The sequence below is a fragment of the Tachypleus tridentatus genome, chromosome 4 (genome assembly GCF_004210375.1).
Source record: "Tachypleus tridentatus isolate NWPU-2018 chromosome 4, ASM421037v1, whole genome shotgun sequence".
NCBI lineage: Eukaryota > Metazoa > Arthropoda > Merostomata > Xiphosura > Limulidae > Tachypleus > Tachypleus tridentatus.
The window spans coordinates 68392443-68409814 of NC_134828.1; the positions used below are offsets into that span (position 1 = coordinate 68392443).

General features: G+C 34.3%; 1 non-coding gene across 1 annotated transcript; it reads left to right on the plus strand.

The window, feature by feature from the left end:
- The first annotated feature begins 1529 nt into the window (after window positions 1-1529).
- On the plus strand, window positions 1530-1602 carry TRNAM-CAU (transfer RNA methionine (anticodon CAU)). The gene has a single exon. It is a non-coding gene; the product is annotated as a tRNA-Met (tRNA).
- The last annotated feature ends 15770 nt before the right edge of the window (window positions 1603-17372 follow it).

Here is a 17372-nt window from a genome sequence, read left to right on the forward strand (position 1 = left end):
TATTTAATATTTCTTTGAGCAAATACAATAACGGGAGCACCATAAATGAAATTTCAAATGAACTAACATGAGAACAATACTAAAGTCTTCTATTTTTACGAGAGTAATTCAATATATCTTAATCAATAAAATTTTAAGCATCACGTATGTATATTATGCCAGTGCGGATTTAAAAGCTGGGGCCAAACAAGCTGGAGATTTTACAATCCAACACAGAAAGTTGATGTTTTTTATTTTCTGTTATGTCCAATTGAGTAAAGTAAAAAAACAACCAAAAAACTGTCCCTCCGTAAGTTGGTTCACTTTTGTTATACTCATCCCATATGAATACAAAATTACACTCATTTTTGAACTCATTTATAATCTGTATTAATAACTAGCAGTAAAGAGTCATGGAAACGAAATTCAAGCATCTAGGGTTTCAAAATCCTCTCATCAAACACTGAGTTTAAGTTAACTAAAGATTCATAAGCCATGTGTTCTGCACTTAAGTGGTGGTTGAATGAGAATGAAAACCAGGAGGACCTGGTCCTCTTTCCTTGAAATCGGCCTCTGATTGATACCAATGTTTCAACTTACGTTTCCCTCAGGATAAATTTTAAGAGAAAAGGCTAAAAACAGTTGATAAAGTAGTTGGCTTATTTGTGAACTGTATCAAAAAGTACTCAAATTAATCTCGTGATATCATATACAAGACAACTTTCGAGCTGTTTTAAACTGAATTTTATAATATATGCTTTTTAATTTAAAAGCTTTATTCTGCTAAAACTGTCGTTTTTATTATTAAAACTACGTTTCGCAAGCGCTAGTCTGGTATTATCTCGTACACGTATATTAACACAGATACTTTTTAAAAACAAAAGATAATCACATGATACAATTACTCACGAACAACAATGAACGAAACATAAAGGTGTTCTTGGATAGTTATTTAACCTATGTTAATAACTTTGGATAAAAATTGACCTTTTTTTGGTCATAATCTGAAGACCGTGAGTTCGAGCCTCACCCGTGGCAATTTGTTTTCATGGAGGAAGAGGTCTTGTGCACCTCACCCTCCTTGGTATTTAAAAATACAACATACCCAAAAAAAAAACATACAACATATTGTGGTTGTGCTATTTTAAAGATAGGGGCTCGTTTGCTTTCAGATGTTTTATTGTGGTATTCTTACTGACAACTGTAGTGGCATAAAATTAGTAATGAAAAAGAGAGAAAATCGCTAACTCTGCGAAGGTTGACAGCTATGCATATGCGTTTAACGTAAATATTCAATTTTTTTTAAAGTAATAACATAGACCACAAGAAGTTTGAAGTCTAACGAAATAGGAAATATCTCATCTCTTTGATAGACTGATGAAATGGATAATTGGTTTAGGTTGACTTTAAATAAAATGTGGAACAATTAAGAATAAAATTATAATGTGGCAATAAGCAGTTTTTTATCTAGAATATAAATTAATCGTAGAATACAATATTATCATTCATCTAGTGCCTTTATTTTAAATTTAAATAAACCTTGTTATCAAGCCTCGGTAGCGCAGTAGGCAGCGCGTCAGTCTCATAATCTGAAGGCCGTGAGTTCGAGCCTCACCCGGGGCAGTATGTTTTTAGCTTTTCACTCTAAAATTAAGTTGCTGCTTATGAACTAAAAAAAAAAGTCATATTTACACATGCAACTAAGATTTCTAAAACACTACTTTTCAAAGTAAGTTAATTTTCTAGAAGATATATTTAAAAATTGATTATTGTTTTTCCAAGTTTTACTTCAATTTTATGTAGTCCACATATTTACAACCCTAAAATAAAGAGATCAATTCCCCTCGGTGAATATAACAGAAAGCCCAATGTAGATTTGCTATAAGAAACAAGCACCCCACACACTCATCATAACCATTAGTTAACAGAACTTAACAGAATTGGTTTGGTGTTAGACACCTAATTTAGTTTTTCTCAGTATTTTTGACAAGTTTCTCTTTCAGTGATGACTTATACAACAACTTAAACCCAAAATAAACCAATATAAAGGAACGCCTTTATACCTATATTAATAAAATAAAATAAATAAAATTATATATTCAAACATCTAATACCGCCCTCTACATTTCGACATACAGTTACACAACCCCTTTCAAACATGTGGTCAGCTTCCGGTCAGTTACCTCTTTCTTTGTGAACCTGACGATGACCGAAGAAGGTCGAAACGTTGTTCGCTCTTCTATGTAAAAGTGTTTTCTCAGCCCAAACGAGCCGTTTTTGCATATAAGTTTCTCTTTGCTTCTCGGAAGGTTTTCTCGTGCTATCATTATTCGTTACGACTCATTAGTTTGGCTGCAGACGTCTACTGATTAGAAACTGACAAAGTTATGGCTAATTGCACTGATGACATCGTATATGAGCAACTGTTGAGAGAGTAGTTTGATGACGCATATCTTCATTTCAATCTTATCGTCTTAGTTTGGAGAAATAACAATAAAATAACAGTAGAAATAAATCGGTGGTAAAAATGAAATAAATAAATATTATGTAATTACTCCTTGCTATATTTGTTTGTTTGTATTTTTTAATTTCGCGCAAAGCTACTCGAGAGCTATCTGTGCTAGCCGTCCCTAATTTTGCAGTGTAAGACTAGAGGGAAGGCAGCTAGTCATCACCACTCACTGTCGACTTTTGGGCTACGGTTTTACGAACAAATAGTGAACGACCGTCACTTTATAACGCCCTCAGGGCTGAAAGGGTGAGCATGTTTTGTGCGACGGGGAATCGAACGCCTTAACCCACCTGGCTATGCCGGGCCCAAAACTGATGATTATATGAAATTTACGTTATAATCCGTCATATTATAGACAGCCTGATGAGCGCTGGTATCTGACAAAAGGCCTGGTCGGCTTTGGATATCACATTTTTTAACGTATACTTCTTTTTTTCACTCATAAGTTCTTAAAATACCTGAGCTGACCACGGGAAAATTTATTCTCATTTAATAGATATGATATTTTCTTTACTACTAAAAATTATGACAGTGTCATGTTCAAGCCAGGCGCTGGTTATCCATGAAAATACCTGGACGTCAGAATTTTTCGTCGCATTGAAATGTCTAGTCTGTTTCGTAAAGAATAAAAACATAGGTATGACATTGTTTGTATGATCAATAAAAAAACACCTAATTAAATAAACTGCTGGATATGAAAAAAGAAGTTTCGAATTGCACAAACACTAACAAAATAATCAGATCGACTATCCTACAAATTATCACATCAACAGCAAGCCTACAGACTTATGATGCTAAAAATCGCATTTTGATACCTGTGGTGAGAATAATAAGAATAGCTTTTTTATGCGCTTAACAACAACAACAATAAGAGACACAAATTAAGTGTTCATAAATTTTCTCTGATTCATTTTTCTTCTCCCAGAATGTCTAAAAATAATTTCAACTATCAGTAAAAAATCAGAGACTAAAGCCTTCTGGCTTCCAATATTTAAAGTAAAATAATAAGGGCTTGTATGCAGATTTTTGTATGTCTTCAAAATTAACAAATCAAATCTCTCTCCACTGGTCTAGGGTCGCTCAATATTAATTATAAACTGAACAAACTCATTAACCAACTAAGTTGTCTCGTCAGTTTTTTAGTCGCACGATTTCAAATATTTATTGCCTCTGGCTGTATATTATGATAACTCAGTTGAAAAAAACAAACAACATTTTTTCTCTCTCGACATTCAACACTATTAACAAACGTAATTTCAGCTAGGAGCCTCCTGTTGCAGGTGTCATTTCCTTTTTGGTGTTTTAAATCCATCTGGTTCCGATTTTGTTGCAGTCTTAGAAGGTCGCGCCATCTAGAAATTTACCTAAACATTAATGCAAAACATTCCTACAATTTTTTTTTTCTTCGAGAAAAGGAATTATCTCAAGTATAAAAAATTGAACTATATGCTTATTTGAGGCTATTTGGATTTTTTTTAAAGCTACATAAGGGCTATCAATCACAGTGCTTCTGATTTTGAGTTTTTGTGCTTTAATTACTGTTCCCCGCTGGTAGAGCAGTAAGTCTATGGATTTACAAAGCTAAAATCAGGCGTTCGATTCGCCTCAGTGGACTCAGCAGATAGCCCCCTGTGGCTTTGCTGTAAAATACACACAGACATACGCCTTTATTACTGAAATATCTCTTGAAGTGTGGTACATCATTCTGAATTCGAAGGTTAGAAAATACACTAAAATACTTCACTGTTCACATCACAAGATATTTAATGGTTAAAGTATATGAAAACATTTTTTATTAGGTGATTTTGAGCTTAATTTGCAGTTTTATTCCTTTTTATTTTCCATGTGTAATTTTGACTTTATCCCAACATGGTGTTGATATGCTCCACGTAACCTTGAGATTAAAGAAACCTACTCAACAACATTTAAACTTTCTTGAAATTTGTAAGTTTGAATTAGCTGTATAGGTATAATTAGTTAATCACTGAAATCTGGTAATATTTTTCTTATATTCCAAACCAGTACTGGCTTCAAATTTCTGAATGTGAGGAGGTGAAAGTGAGCTTGGGAGCGAGGATTTTTAGTTTGTGGATAAACTGAAGAAAACTTATAGAAGATGATAAGAAACTCTAAGAATGAGTACTTTTTCTGCAGAATGTTTTTATGAATGTTACAAACGCGCTTGCCTGTTGTTCAATGTTCTTTATCGACTTCGTGCGTTCATTTCATTGAAATATCACACTTATTCTGCAAATTAAGCATTTAATCAATTACCTCAAAACAGAATTCTTAAACTCGGCGAAAACATTAAAATTTTAAACGTACTCTATGAAATAATTCATAACGGATATATAAAATACAAAAATACAATAAATAAGTTATAAAATAATTTTTCTTAGGCCTCTCATGGCTTGGTGCTCAGAGCGCTCGACTCGCAAGCTAAGGTTTAAATCTCCCTCACATCGAACATGCTCATCCTTATAGCCGTGGGGATGCTATATGTAACCGTAAATCCCATTATTCATTTGTAAAAGAGTAGCCAAGAGTTGGCGGTAAGGGATGTTGAATAGTTGCCTTTTACATTGCTAAATGAAGGATGGCTAGCTCGAAATTCAAACCACACTAGTTTTGTTTAATATTATAAGACATTATCTTTAGAGTTTGTCGCAGCCCATGGCTTCAATTCAGTTCTCTCGTTAGACTCTGGCGTCATTCCTTCAGCTAGTACCCGGCTTGATTCACAATCTGAGGGTCTCAAGTTCGAATTCCTGTACAATCAAACATACTAGCTCTTTCAGCTATGGGGGCGTTATAATGTAACTGTAAATCTTAATATTTGTTGTTAAAAGAGTATCCCAAGAGTTAGAAGTAGGTGTTGATGATTAGTTGCCTTCAATCTAATCTTACTTTGCTAAATTAGGGACGGCTAACGGGGATAGTCCTCGTGTAACTTTGCTCGAAAATTCAAAATCAACTAACTTCGAGGTGCTTTTAATTCTTACTGTAATTGTCTGTAGGAGTAATTGTGTAGGGTTGCATTTTGGGAGAAGGAGCGTTTACTACATTTTTTAGTGTAAAGTTTAGGAGAGGCAGACAAATTTTAAGGGTTGTACCCCCCACAACCCGCCTACTCTTGACGTCACCACTGTTAAAAAAACCCACAAAACATAGTGACACTGACATCAAAGTGACTGAACTGACTTGTCTACTATTTGATAACTACATGTACAATTGGTTTATTATCATCATACATTTGAACAAAACTGTGAATAATATAGTAGTACAATTCACGAAATAAGGCTTAATAACGGTCGATAAGTAAAAGAAAGTGGTCGTTTAACGTTTTTGTTACGCAGTCATACCTAAGTCGTTTAACGTTTTTGTTACGCAGTCATACCTAAGTCGTTTAACGTTTTTGTTACGCAGTCATACCTAAGTCGTTTAACGTTTTTGTTACGCAGTCATACCTAAGTCGTTTAACGTTTTTGTTACGCAGTCATACCTAAGCCGTTTAACGTTTTTGTTACGCAGTCATACCTAAGTCGTTTAACGTTTTTGTTACGCAGTCACACCTAAGTCGTTTAACGTTTTTGTTACGCAGTCATACCTAATCTTGAATCAATACTTCTTCAACTCTTGACTGGCCGGAATAAACTGACTCTTACAGCAAACTCATGGTTCCAATGTATAGAATGGATTTAAACGGCATTGCTCCAGGAAACCCACGATTCCAATGAGTAAAATGGATTTAAATAGCAATATTGTAGTAACTAAATCATCCCAAACTGTAGAATGCGTTTTTGTGGTAAATGGTAGCGAATCAGAAATTTTCGCATTCACAAGGCTACACCCAGACAGACTTTTAGTTGGCTGCTGAAACGACAAGTTCAAAGAGTGTAGTTTATCCACTCGACATGTTATAAAACTGGACCATTCAAAGTGATATTTAGAAAACATTAGGTTGTCTTAAAAGTACTTGAAAAATATAACAGTAGAAACTTTTTTTCAACTTTTTAGTATTTAGTTGTATAAATGAAAATCAGTATTGGCTTAAAAATAAATAACTACAGAAAAAATATTTGTTAGTTGTCATTTTCGTTATAACGTTTCTTTCATATCACTTTTTAAATTGAAAATAACGTGAAAAACAACTCTCTCTCGAAATGAACTTAAGTCTGGTTTATGTAAAGTATCCAATTTGACACTTTCTTTTGTAACTCCCAATTAGTTTTAACAAGCAACAAAACAGCCTGTTATTATTCATAATATAAACTTTTTAGCGCCACTAGCGATTTTACATGGTACTACACGGGAGAGGTCAAGTGAAACCGACTTCGTATGGACCTGGTGATTATACCTCTGGACTTGAACCCCCGTTATCTAACATTGCTTGCCCTTGCATATGTGAAGGCGTTATTATCTGACGGCCAATCTCACTATTCGTTAGTAAAAATGTAGCTCAGTTGTTTGCTGGTGGGTTGTGTTGACCAGTTACCCTTCCTCTAGCCTATCACTTATAAACTATTCATGGCTAACGCAGTTAGCCCTCAAGTGGCTTTACGTGAAATTCAAAAGAAACCAAACCAAGCTTGGTATAACTGCTCAGCGGTAAGTCTTAAGTCTCATAACGTGAGCCTGGCATGGCCAAGTAGTTAAGGCACTCAACTCTTAATCCGAAGGTCGCGTGTTCGAATCTCCGTCACACTAAGCATGCTCGCCTTTTCAGCAGCGAGGTCGTTATAATATTACGGTCAATTCCACTATTCGTTGGTAAAAGAGTAGCCCAAGAGTTGGCGTTGGATGATAATGACCAGATGCCTTCCCTCTAGTCTTACACTGCTAAATTAGGGACGACTAACACAGATAGTCCTCTTGTAGCTTTGCGCGAATTTCAAACCAAACTAACAACGCTAAAATCCAGGTTTCAATACTTGCGTCTGCGCTCATCAACAAACAAACTGTAATAAAGTCAAATGTTGGTTTACATAGAATAAAGTCTGCAAAGTAATTAAAAAACAACAATAAATAATTAGAAAAGTGGATAAAAACGAAAATCAAAACATTTTAAAAACACAACGTTGTTTATAGAAGTAACCATTTAAAATATATGTATTTAGCATAAAGTTTAATCTTATTTTGTAGCTTTAAAATTAGGAAACAATTATTCAGAAAACACTTTATATACAACACTTTGAAAAACTAATGCAAGTTTTATTGTAGTCATGAGTTTTATTGAAAATACTTAGAAATTTATTTTACCTTTTTTTTTATGACTCAGAGGAATACAAATATTTTTCACACATTCGATATCAGTTTGTAGGAACACGGTAAACATTTGTTTTGTTGGATTTGTTTCTTTGCGTTAGATGACTTATGTGAATAGGAGTTTTAAGGCTTGTATTTATTTTTTACTTGTAGTTTTGAGGTTTGTATTGATTTTTACCTAAGTTTTTAGGGTTTGTATTGATTTTTACTTAAGTTTTAGGGTTTGTATTGGTCGTTAAATGCGGATTTAAGGTTTGTATTGCTTTTCACTCGTAGTTTTGGCCCGGCATGGCCAAGCGTGTTAAGGCGTGCGACTCGTAATCTGAGGGTCGCGGGTTCGCATCCCCGTCGCGCCAAACATGCTCGCCCTTTCAGCCGTGGGGGCGTTATAATGTGACGGTAAATCCCACTATTCGTTGGTAAAAGAGTAGCCCAAGAGTTGGCGGTGGGTGGTGATGACTAGCTGCCTTCCCTCTAGTCTTACACTGCTAACTTAGGGACGGCTAGCACAGATAGCTCTCGAGTGGCTTTGTGCGAAATTGAAAACAAAGAAAACAAACTTGTAGTTTTAAGGTTTGTATAATTTTTAAGATAATAATTTGAAAATATATACTTTTTTCTCTGCCTGCTCATGATAAAAAGTACGGTTATTTTGGTACTTTGTATTAAAATCTGTTGTTCTTATCTAGCTATTAAAAGAGATACAGTTTAATTTCGGTATGTTGAAACATGCCTAAAGTTGACCATATTTTATTTTTATAGACCATTGAATTTAAATAAAGTATTCATTAATGCAAGTATATTTCCCTCAGGTTTTTAGAGTGTGTAGCATATTTCAACGTTATACAATTATATGTACAGTACGTTATGAACAATAATTTTTTTTTTGTAATTGTTTATCATGTCTGTAAGCAAAACATCTCGTACGTTCCTGTAGAAAATAATTATTTGTACTGTATCTCAAAACGACTGGTATGGGTATTAGCACTTTTATTGACAAGCAGAGAGCAACGTTTCGACTTTCCTAGGTCATCTTCATATTGACAAAAAATGTTTCTAAGATACATTTTTATTTCAAGTGGGTTTCTCCTCATCAAGAATTATATATACTGTATTGTGTTATCCAGTATGATTTGGTTTAATTTGAATTTCGCGCAAAGCTACACGAGGGCTATCTGCGCTAGCCGTCCCTAATTTAGAAGTTTAAGACAAGAGGGAAGGCAGATAGTCATCACCACTCACCTCGAACTCTTGGGCTATTCTTTTACCTACGAATAGTGGGATTTACCGAAAAATTACAACGACCCCACGGCTGAAAGAGCGAACATATATGGTATGATCAGTCCTATTCAGTGTGGCAAGCATTTAGGCCTCGGCACGTGCCTAATACAGCTTAACTCATCAACACGTTTAGAATGTACATTAAAGGACTTGTAATGTGTTCTTTGCATTTATCTTAGTTGCCTTTTCTATGAAATGAGCGGTGTTTATTTCATTTATATATATTTTTATTATTTAACACATGTTTTTACACAATGTATCTCGCATTTTAAGATCAGACGATAACAATGTTACGTACAAAAGCAACGCACAACAAAATGCTATGTGCTTGTAAGTACGTTATAAATAATTATAATATAGAAATTAATAGTGACAACAATAAGATGAAGGCACTTGTCTGTCTAAATTACCCAAAAGTAAAAAAAAAAGCAAACGTTTGGCTTGATATGTATTTGCGTTGTATTTATAGTTACGGCAAAATCTCTAAGAATTTTAAGTTACTGACCAGAAGGTAGGAGGTCAGTAAGCAGCACCATACCCTCCACCATCAACGCTAACTTATTGATTGCCACTCTTATAACGCACACATAATTTTAAGTGCGGGAAAAATTTTGTAGTTGAGCTCTCAAGGTCAGACTTGGATGTTCTCGCTCGATAAATCCTCTAAGTTTAAGAACAATTTCTCTGCGCAGATTCAACAATTTTAAAATACAAACTCACATTTTTATATTATTTCATTTGGTATTTTTACCCTGCAGAGTACTTAATGCAATACGTGAGCTAAATACATAAGTAAGAAAATCCAAGGCTGAGGCACAGTCAACATTACTCTTAAGCTATTCATTAGAAACAGGCATCTTTTCCACATGGCTACCCGTATTTGAATAACAGGATTGATTGAAACTTTGTAGAATGGACAGCAACTTGAAAACGAAAGGCAGAAGATATATACTGATCACTAAGACCGAAGCGTCCTCCATTTTTACACTTAAGATATGGCACGGTATGGCCAGGTGGGTTAAGGCATTCGACTCGTAAATTGAGGGTTGCGGGTTCGATTCCACGTCAAACCAAATATGCTCGCCCTTTCAGCCGTTGGGTGTTATAATGACACGATCAATCCCACTATTCGTTGGTAAAAGCGTAGTCCAAGAGTTGGCGGTGGGTAGTGATAACTAGCTACCTTCCCTCTAGTCTTACGCTGCTAAATTAGGGACGGCTAGCGCAAATAATCCTCGAGTAGCTTTGCGCTAAATTAAAAAAAAAACACAATGAAACAAATAAATAGCCATCCAATAAAACAATCAAATCCAGTACAGTTCATCTATCCTGTCTAAAACAATTTCAAACAGAAGCCATTAAAAATCATCTTAAGTTCTATGACGTAATAATTTTGACAGCCGAACTGTGATTTAGCATAAGAGAACGAACATTACTGTCTGTCGTCTTAGCTGGTCCCTTCTTAGCGCTAATTACGTAATGTGATATATTTTTGTCTTATTAAAAAGACTTGTAAGACGCGAAATCAATAAGGTTAATTGTATGCTATATTGATAAATGCTTTTTTTGTAATTCTGAATCTGTAGTTTATCAGACTTAGTAAATACTATGTACATATATATTATATGCTAAAATATACATGATTATATTTATTTTCTGCACCTGATTTTATATTAGTGTTTTAAATAATGTACAGATGGCGCAAGAAATTTTTCGTGGTGAAAATAACAAAATAGTAATTTATTCCCATGCCTTGCGTTGTTTCGAAAACACTTACTTTACTTTGATACTAGAATACTGTACTAAATTAAATTGAATCTTATTTAGTTTTTCTTCAAAACTTGGTGTTTTATGTTTTTTAAGTTCACTAGCATTAATGAGTAAAGCTAGACATTGTCAACCATACTTAAGTCAAATCATTTCATAGTGGATGTTGTCATTGAAAGAAATTTTGTTTTTTTAAAAAAAAATTAGCTTACGTTTTCTAATTTGTGCAACCGATAGCTTTCTAAAATATAATTCCAAGAATAATAATGTTGGTGATATATTTGTTATTTCACGTGAAAAACCCCCAGGACTTAAATAATAAGAACCAAAATAATTTTAGAAATACGCAGCCTTCACTTGTGTGTTATATAATCCAAGTTTCAAACTCTTATACCTGTGTTATTGTGAAAATGTTAAGTGGTTTGTATAATAATTTTGATGTTTGTAAATACTGAAAGGTGCTTGCTTATCTTGTGATTGCATTCTTTACCCCAGACTTCAGTTGTGTGTGTTCAATGCAGAAAGTTCCTGAGGAAGGTTAAACAGAGTAGCAAAAAATGAAAGTAGAAAGATATGCTCTTGATGTCCAGGTTGTCAATTCACCTTAAAAATGTTTTGAAAAATAATTAGCAAATGTGCTTAAAAAATATTTAGAAAATTTAGGAAACCATTTTGATTTTTCCACAACTTCACTTATAATTAAAACAGAACTTTGTTCGGAAACCACGATAAACGAGTAATACCGTACAAACAAAACCAATATATATAACTATAGTTTGAGTTTGAACTATACATACTGTACACGTGTTTATCTGTGCGCCAGGTTTTATACATTCTAGAACATGTGTAATTTCTGTTTTAGAGTTAGACATACTATACACGTGTTTATCTGTGCGCCAGGTTTTATACATTCTAGAACATGTGTAATTTCTGTTTTAGAGTTAGACATACTATACACGTGTTTATCTGTGCGCCAGGTTTTATACATTCTAGAACATGTGTAATTTCTGTTTTAGAGTTAGACATACCATACACGTGTTTATCTGTGCGCCAGGTTTTATACATTCTAGAACATGTGTAATTTCTGTTTTAGAGTTAGACATACTGTACACGTGTTTATCTGTGCGCCAGGTTTTATACATTCTAGAACATGTGTAATTTCTGTTTTAGAGTTAGACATACCATACACGTGTTTATCTGTGCGCCAGGTTTTATACATTCTAGAACATGTGTAATTTCTGTTTTAGAGTTAGACATACCATACACGTGTTTATCTGTTCGCCAGGTTTTATACATTCTAGAACATGTGTAATTTCTGTTTTAGAGTTAGACATACCATACACGTGTTTATCTGTGCGCCAGGATTTATACATTCTAGAACATGTGTAATTTCTGTTTTAGGGTTAGACATACCATACACGTGTTTATCTGTTCGCCAGGTTTTATACATTCTAGAACATGTGTAATTTCTGTTTTAGAGTTAGACATACTGTACACGTGTTTATCTGTGCGCCAGGTTTTATACATTCTAGAACATGTGTAATTTCTGTTTTAGAGTTAGACATACTATACACGTGTTTATCTGTGCGCCAGGTTTTATACATTCTAGAACATGTGTAATTTCTGTTTTAGAGTTAGACATACTATACACGTGTTTATCTGTGCGCCAGGTTTTATACATTCCAGAACATGTGTAATTTCTGTTTTAGAGTTAGACATACTGTACACGTGTTTATCTGTGCGCCAGGTTTTATACATTCTAGAACATGTGTAATTTCTGTTTTAGAGTTAGACATACCATACACGTGTTTATCTGTGCGCCAGGTTTTATACATTCTAGAACATGTGTAATTTCTGTTTTAGAGTTAGACATACCATACACGTGTTTATCTGTTCGCCAGGTTTTATACATTCTAGAACATGTGTAATTTCTGTTTTAGAGTTAGACATACCATACACGTGTTTATCTGTGCGCCAGGTTTTATACATTCTAGAACATGTGTAATTTCTGTTTTAGGGTGAGACATACTATACACGTGTTTACTTTCTCTGCGAGATTTTTGTATCGTTATTCATCACGTGTTTATGCATCTTAATTATTTCCAGTTCCGCTACTTGTTTCGGTTTACAAACATTTTAAGAGTCTTTTTAACTTATATATTTATGGTTTTAAAATTGATAACCAGTTATTACATCTAATCAAGGATATTTCGAGCCTTTATTTTCACTAAGAAAATCATTTTCTAGACCGTCTTTCATAAAGTTTGTATTTCATATACAAACCGTTTTTGTAGTTCTAGCAAAACATCCAGAGAAACTAAATACCAACTGCCGGTGAAAAATTAAACTAGTAACTTTCTAAGATGCAATTTTAGGCATTATTTCTTATCATCAGTGGGCCCGGCATGGTCAGGTGGTTAAGGCATTCGACTCATAATCCAAGGGTCACGGGTTCGAATCGCCGTCACACCAAACGTGCTCACCCTTTCAGCCGTGTGGGCGTTGTAATGTGATTCCACTATCTGTTGGTAAAAGAGTAGCCCAAGAGTTGGCGGTGAGTGGTGATGACTAGCTGCCTTGCCTCTAGTCTTACACTGCTAAATTAGGAATGACTCGTGTAGCTTTGCGCGAAATTGAAAACAAAACAAACCAATCCTTATGATCAGTGTAGAAAGCAAGTAATGTTACTTAGAAGCACCTTCAGTGGTATTACTAAAATAAGATTTATTTCAGTTATAATTTGCAAAACAAACTTACTGGAAGAAAAACAACAAATTAATTTTGATTCAATTCCTCAAAGTGCATTTTGTTTTCGTGTTTCCGTTGTTGATAATAGTTTTAACAAAGAAGAAACCCTTGTTTTTGAATTTCGCGCAAAGCTACACGAGGTCTATCTGCGCTAGCCGTCTCTAATTTAGCAGTGTAAGACTGGAGTAAAAAAAGCTAGTCATCACCACACACAGCCAACTCTTGGACGACTCTTATCACCAACGAATAGTGGGATTGACCGTCATATTATAACGCCCCCACGGCTGGAAAGGACGAGCATGTTTGGTGCGACGGGGATTCGATCCGCAACCTTCAGAAGACGAGTCGAACGCCTTAACCCACCATGGCCATACCGGGCTAACAAGAAATGATAGACACTGAAAATAATTATGTCACTGAATTACACTTGTTTCGAGAAACTTCACCATTCGTGAGAACTACTGATTTGATTTGTTGATGTGTTTAGAATAATAAATTAACAGTATCTCTAGATCATATGGTTTAAAACTTACATGCCCAAAATAAATATAAAGAAATATATGTATGTAGAGGAATGGTGCAATGTAAGGAGGATAAAGAAATTATGTTTTTGTGGTTAACAATAAGAAAAACAATAACTTGTAGCACGTATGACAGGAAATACGTTTTGCTGAAAAGAAATCATACTTATAAACGTTTTATTCAGTATTTCCCACCTGTAGGGTTCTCCGATGGTTCAGAGGGAAGTCTACTGATTTACAACGCTAAAATTAGAGATTTCGATTCCCTTCGGTGGACTCAGCAGATAGTTCGATGTGGCTTTGCTATAAGAAAACACACACACTTACTGGTAGGCGTAGTTGTGACAAAAGCGGTTTTGTTTTTGTAATTGCGAGGTTCTGATTCAATACCCGATGGAAATATAAAGGTTATTTGAATTACCCAAGAAAAAGAAATTTTCAGAAATAACTTGTTAGATATTGATCACATGCAACGCATTTTATAAATTTAACAAGATATCAAGTCTGGAGTTGTGCCAAAGGAATCAACGTGTTTTGTCTCGGAATTAGCAGATCTTTCTTCGAAGCGATTGAAGTAAGCGAGAAAAGAAAATCTGTCCGAGGAAACTAAGAGAGTAATCTGTGGTTCACTTCGAACCAGTATCCCTTGATCCAGTGTTAAAGCTGTCATATCCAGGTCAGTCCCTTGATAACAGAGGGATACAGATACCCCTGAACTAAGCATTTAGATGCTGAAGCCAACATAACAAAAAAAGGAGCTGGGAAGAGCAGTGCGGGAAAACTTGGGAATAATTAGTATGTCTCACTTACCTCTCTCGACTTTCTCTGGATTTGTCTGTTTCCGTAATGAATAGAAGATGGGACACCAGCAGCCTCTGAATAAGCTTGGGAGTGATCAATATCTTCATTTACCGCCCTAGATTCTAAGACTAGTTGTTTTTGTGTTAAAGAGAAAGTGAAACATTTATTCCATCCACCACAATGTAGAATTACAGTTCCAAGAAATGCATGTTAAAACTGTAACATTCTGATAAATGTATGGTGTTCCTGTTATTTTTCCTCGTGCACTGATATAATTATGTGAATGTAAAATGAATGGGTTGGTTTGTGCATTACATGTACAACTAATAGTGCATCTGATTATTTTACTCGCTTTTCTACAAATGTCATTTACTATTATTCTGCCAACTATGTGCTGTTGTTGTTTGTTGTTCTCTTGAAGTTAAACACAAAGCTACACAATGGGCTACCTGTGCTCTACCCACCACGGTTATTGAAACCCGGATTCTAGTGTTGTAAGTCGGTAAACATGCTGCTGTGCCACTTGGGGGCGTGCTGTTGCCATGTATTATTATTATAAAGTTCTTTACTCATTTGAAGTAACATTTGTTAATATAGAGGCTTGAAAATCAGGAACATTAATTTAACGTTACTAGTTTTTATTCTTTTATATCGTTTAGAGAATATTTGGTTTTAAATACGGTGATTCTCTGTCGTCACGAGAATTGCGATCGTACTTGTGAGAGTGATAAAAGTAACATTGCGCAGTAAAAGTGGTCCGTCCGTGTTTGCTAAGAGAACAAACGAACCTTATCTGTTCTTGGAATATTTGCAACTATGATATATATATTTAGAAACAAAACCCATTAAGATTGTAACGGAAAGTGTCCAAAACAAAATAAATGCTACGATAAAAATTACACAAACAATTAAAGTTGTGCTAGTTAGATTTAAAATACTTTTAAAATACATACAACTACTATCACTTTACTTGTTTTTGTACTTTTCAATGCAACATTTAATTTATTTTGGATATTTTGTAAAGCAATTCTACAAATAACCAGCAATTACTATTTTCTGTCATACCAAACAAGCTCGCTCTTTCACCCGTGGGGGCGTTATAAGTGACGGTCAATCCCACTATTCGTTGGTAAAAGAGTAGCCCAAGAGTTTGCGGTGGGTGGTGATGACTAGTTGCCTTCCCTCTAGTCTTACACTACTAAATTAGGGACGGCTAGAGCAGATAGTCCTCGTGTAGCTTTGCGCGAAATTCAAAACAAACCAAACATATTTTCTGTTGAAATTTTATTATTCCTTTCCAGTTTGTTTGTTCGGTTTTATATGTTTGTGAAATTGAAACTACATCAACAAACTTTTTGTATAGCCATATCTTTGACAGCCATAATGTTTGCAATAATTAAAACTACAATCATAAATTTATTAAATGTAATTCTTACTATAAAGTACAAATAAGTGTATAAAGCTACCAAAGAGGAGATTAAATTTTATAAGCTTGTTATGGTGGTTTTACTTCTTGTTTTATTACATGTGTAGCAAGATTTCAATTTAAAATTCATATTTTTAAAATACTTTTGCTTGTTTAGTTTTCATGTTATTTCAATATAAAGTATATACTTTACCTTCAGAAATTTTTCTTCCTCTGATAAATAATATATTTAAACGCTCTTTCTAAGTATGTTTACATTTCCAGTCGGAAACATCCATCAATAGTCAGGAAAAAAGTAGTAAAAAAACATTTTCTCACACTTCGTATGTTTGTTAGTGTTCGATCTCGTGGTTTTTTTTAAATACATGTTTTTCATACTTTGTTCTAAAGGTTTTAATTCTGCCAGATTTTGTGTAAAGAGATTCAATAAATCAAAGCTGTCAAAGATTTAGCTCGAGTTTAATATTTAGCTCATTATTATTTATTTTTGAACAGCTTTAAATCAAAACTATATTTTCCAAAACCGTCAGTTATGGAATATTCATAGACGTTTAAGAACATAAGAATTGGAAGCTTCTCTCTGTTGGAAACAATACAACCTCCCGTTTTGTCAGAATAAAATATATTAGCCGTCTCCAAAGAGTCAATTTTTTAAATATATTTTATTTTCTCAACGTTTCTCTTTGTCAAATCAGCCAATAAATCACTTTTCTACAGAGAACCGCGTACTTTATATTGCAACAATTTTGAATATCCGTATGAACAAGTCACATGACAATCACAACCGGTTTCAAGTCGTGGTGGAACAGGGTTAGTAGTGTGATGTCACCAAAAATCGATTGATTTTGGGAACGATATGTAACAATTTATAGTTAATCAAAATATTTACGCATTTAGATAGGAAGACCTTTAACGTGTTTTTTTAAATATTTAAGATGTAAATTTTTGGAACAAACATTATTTAACCATTTTCAATTTTATTAAAGCATCATTATTATTACCGCAAATTCTTTCGAGATTTAACAAGAAGCCTTCATTATAATAAGCAAGAATTTTGAGCACGTGCTTGTTC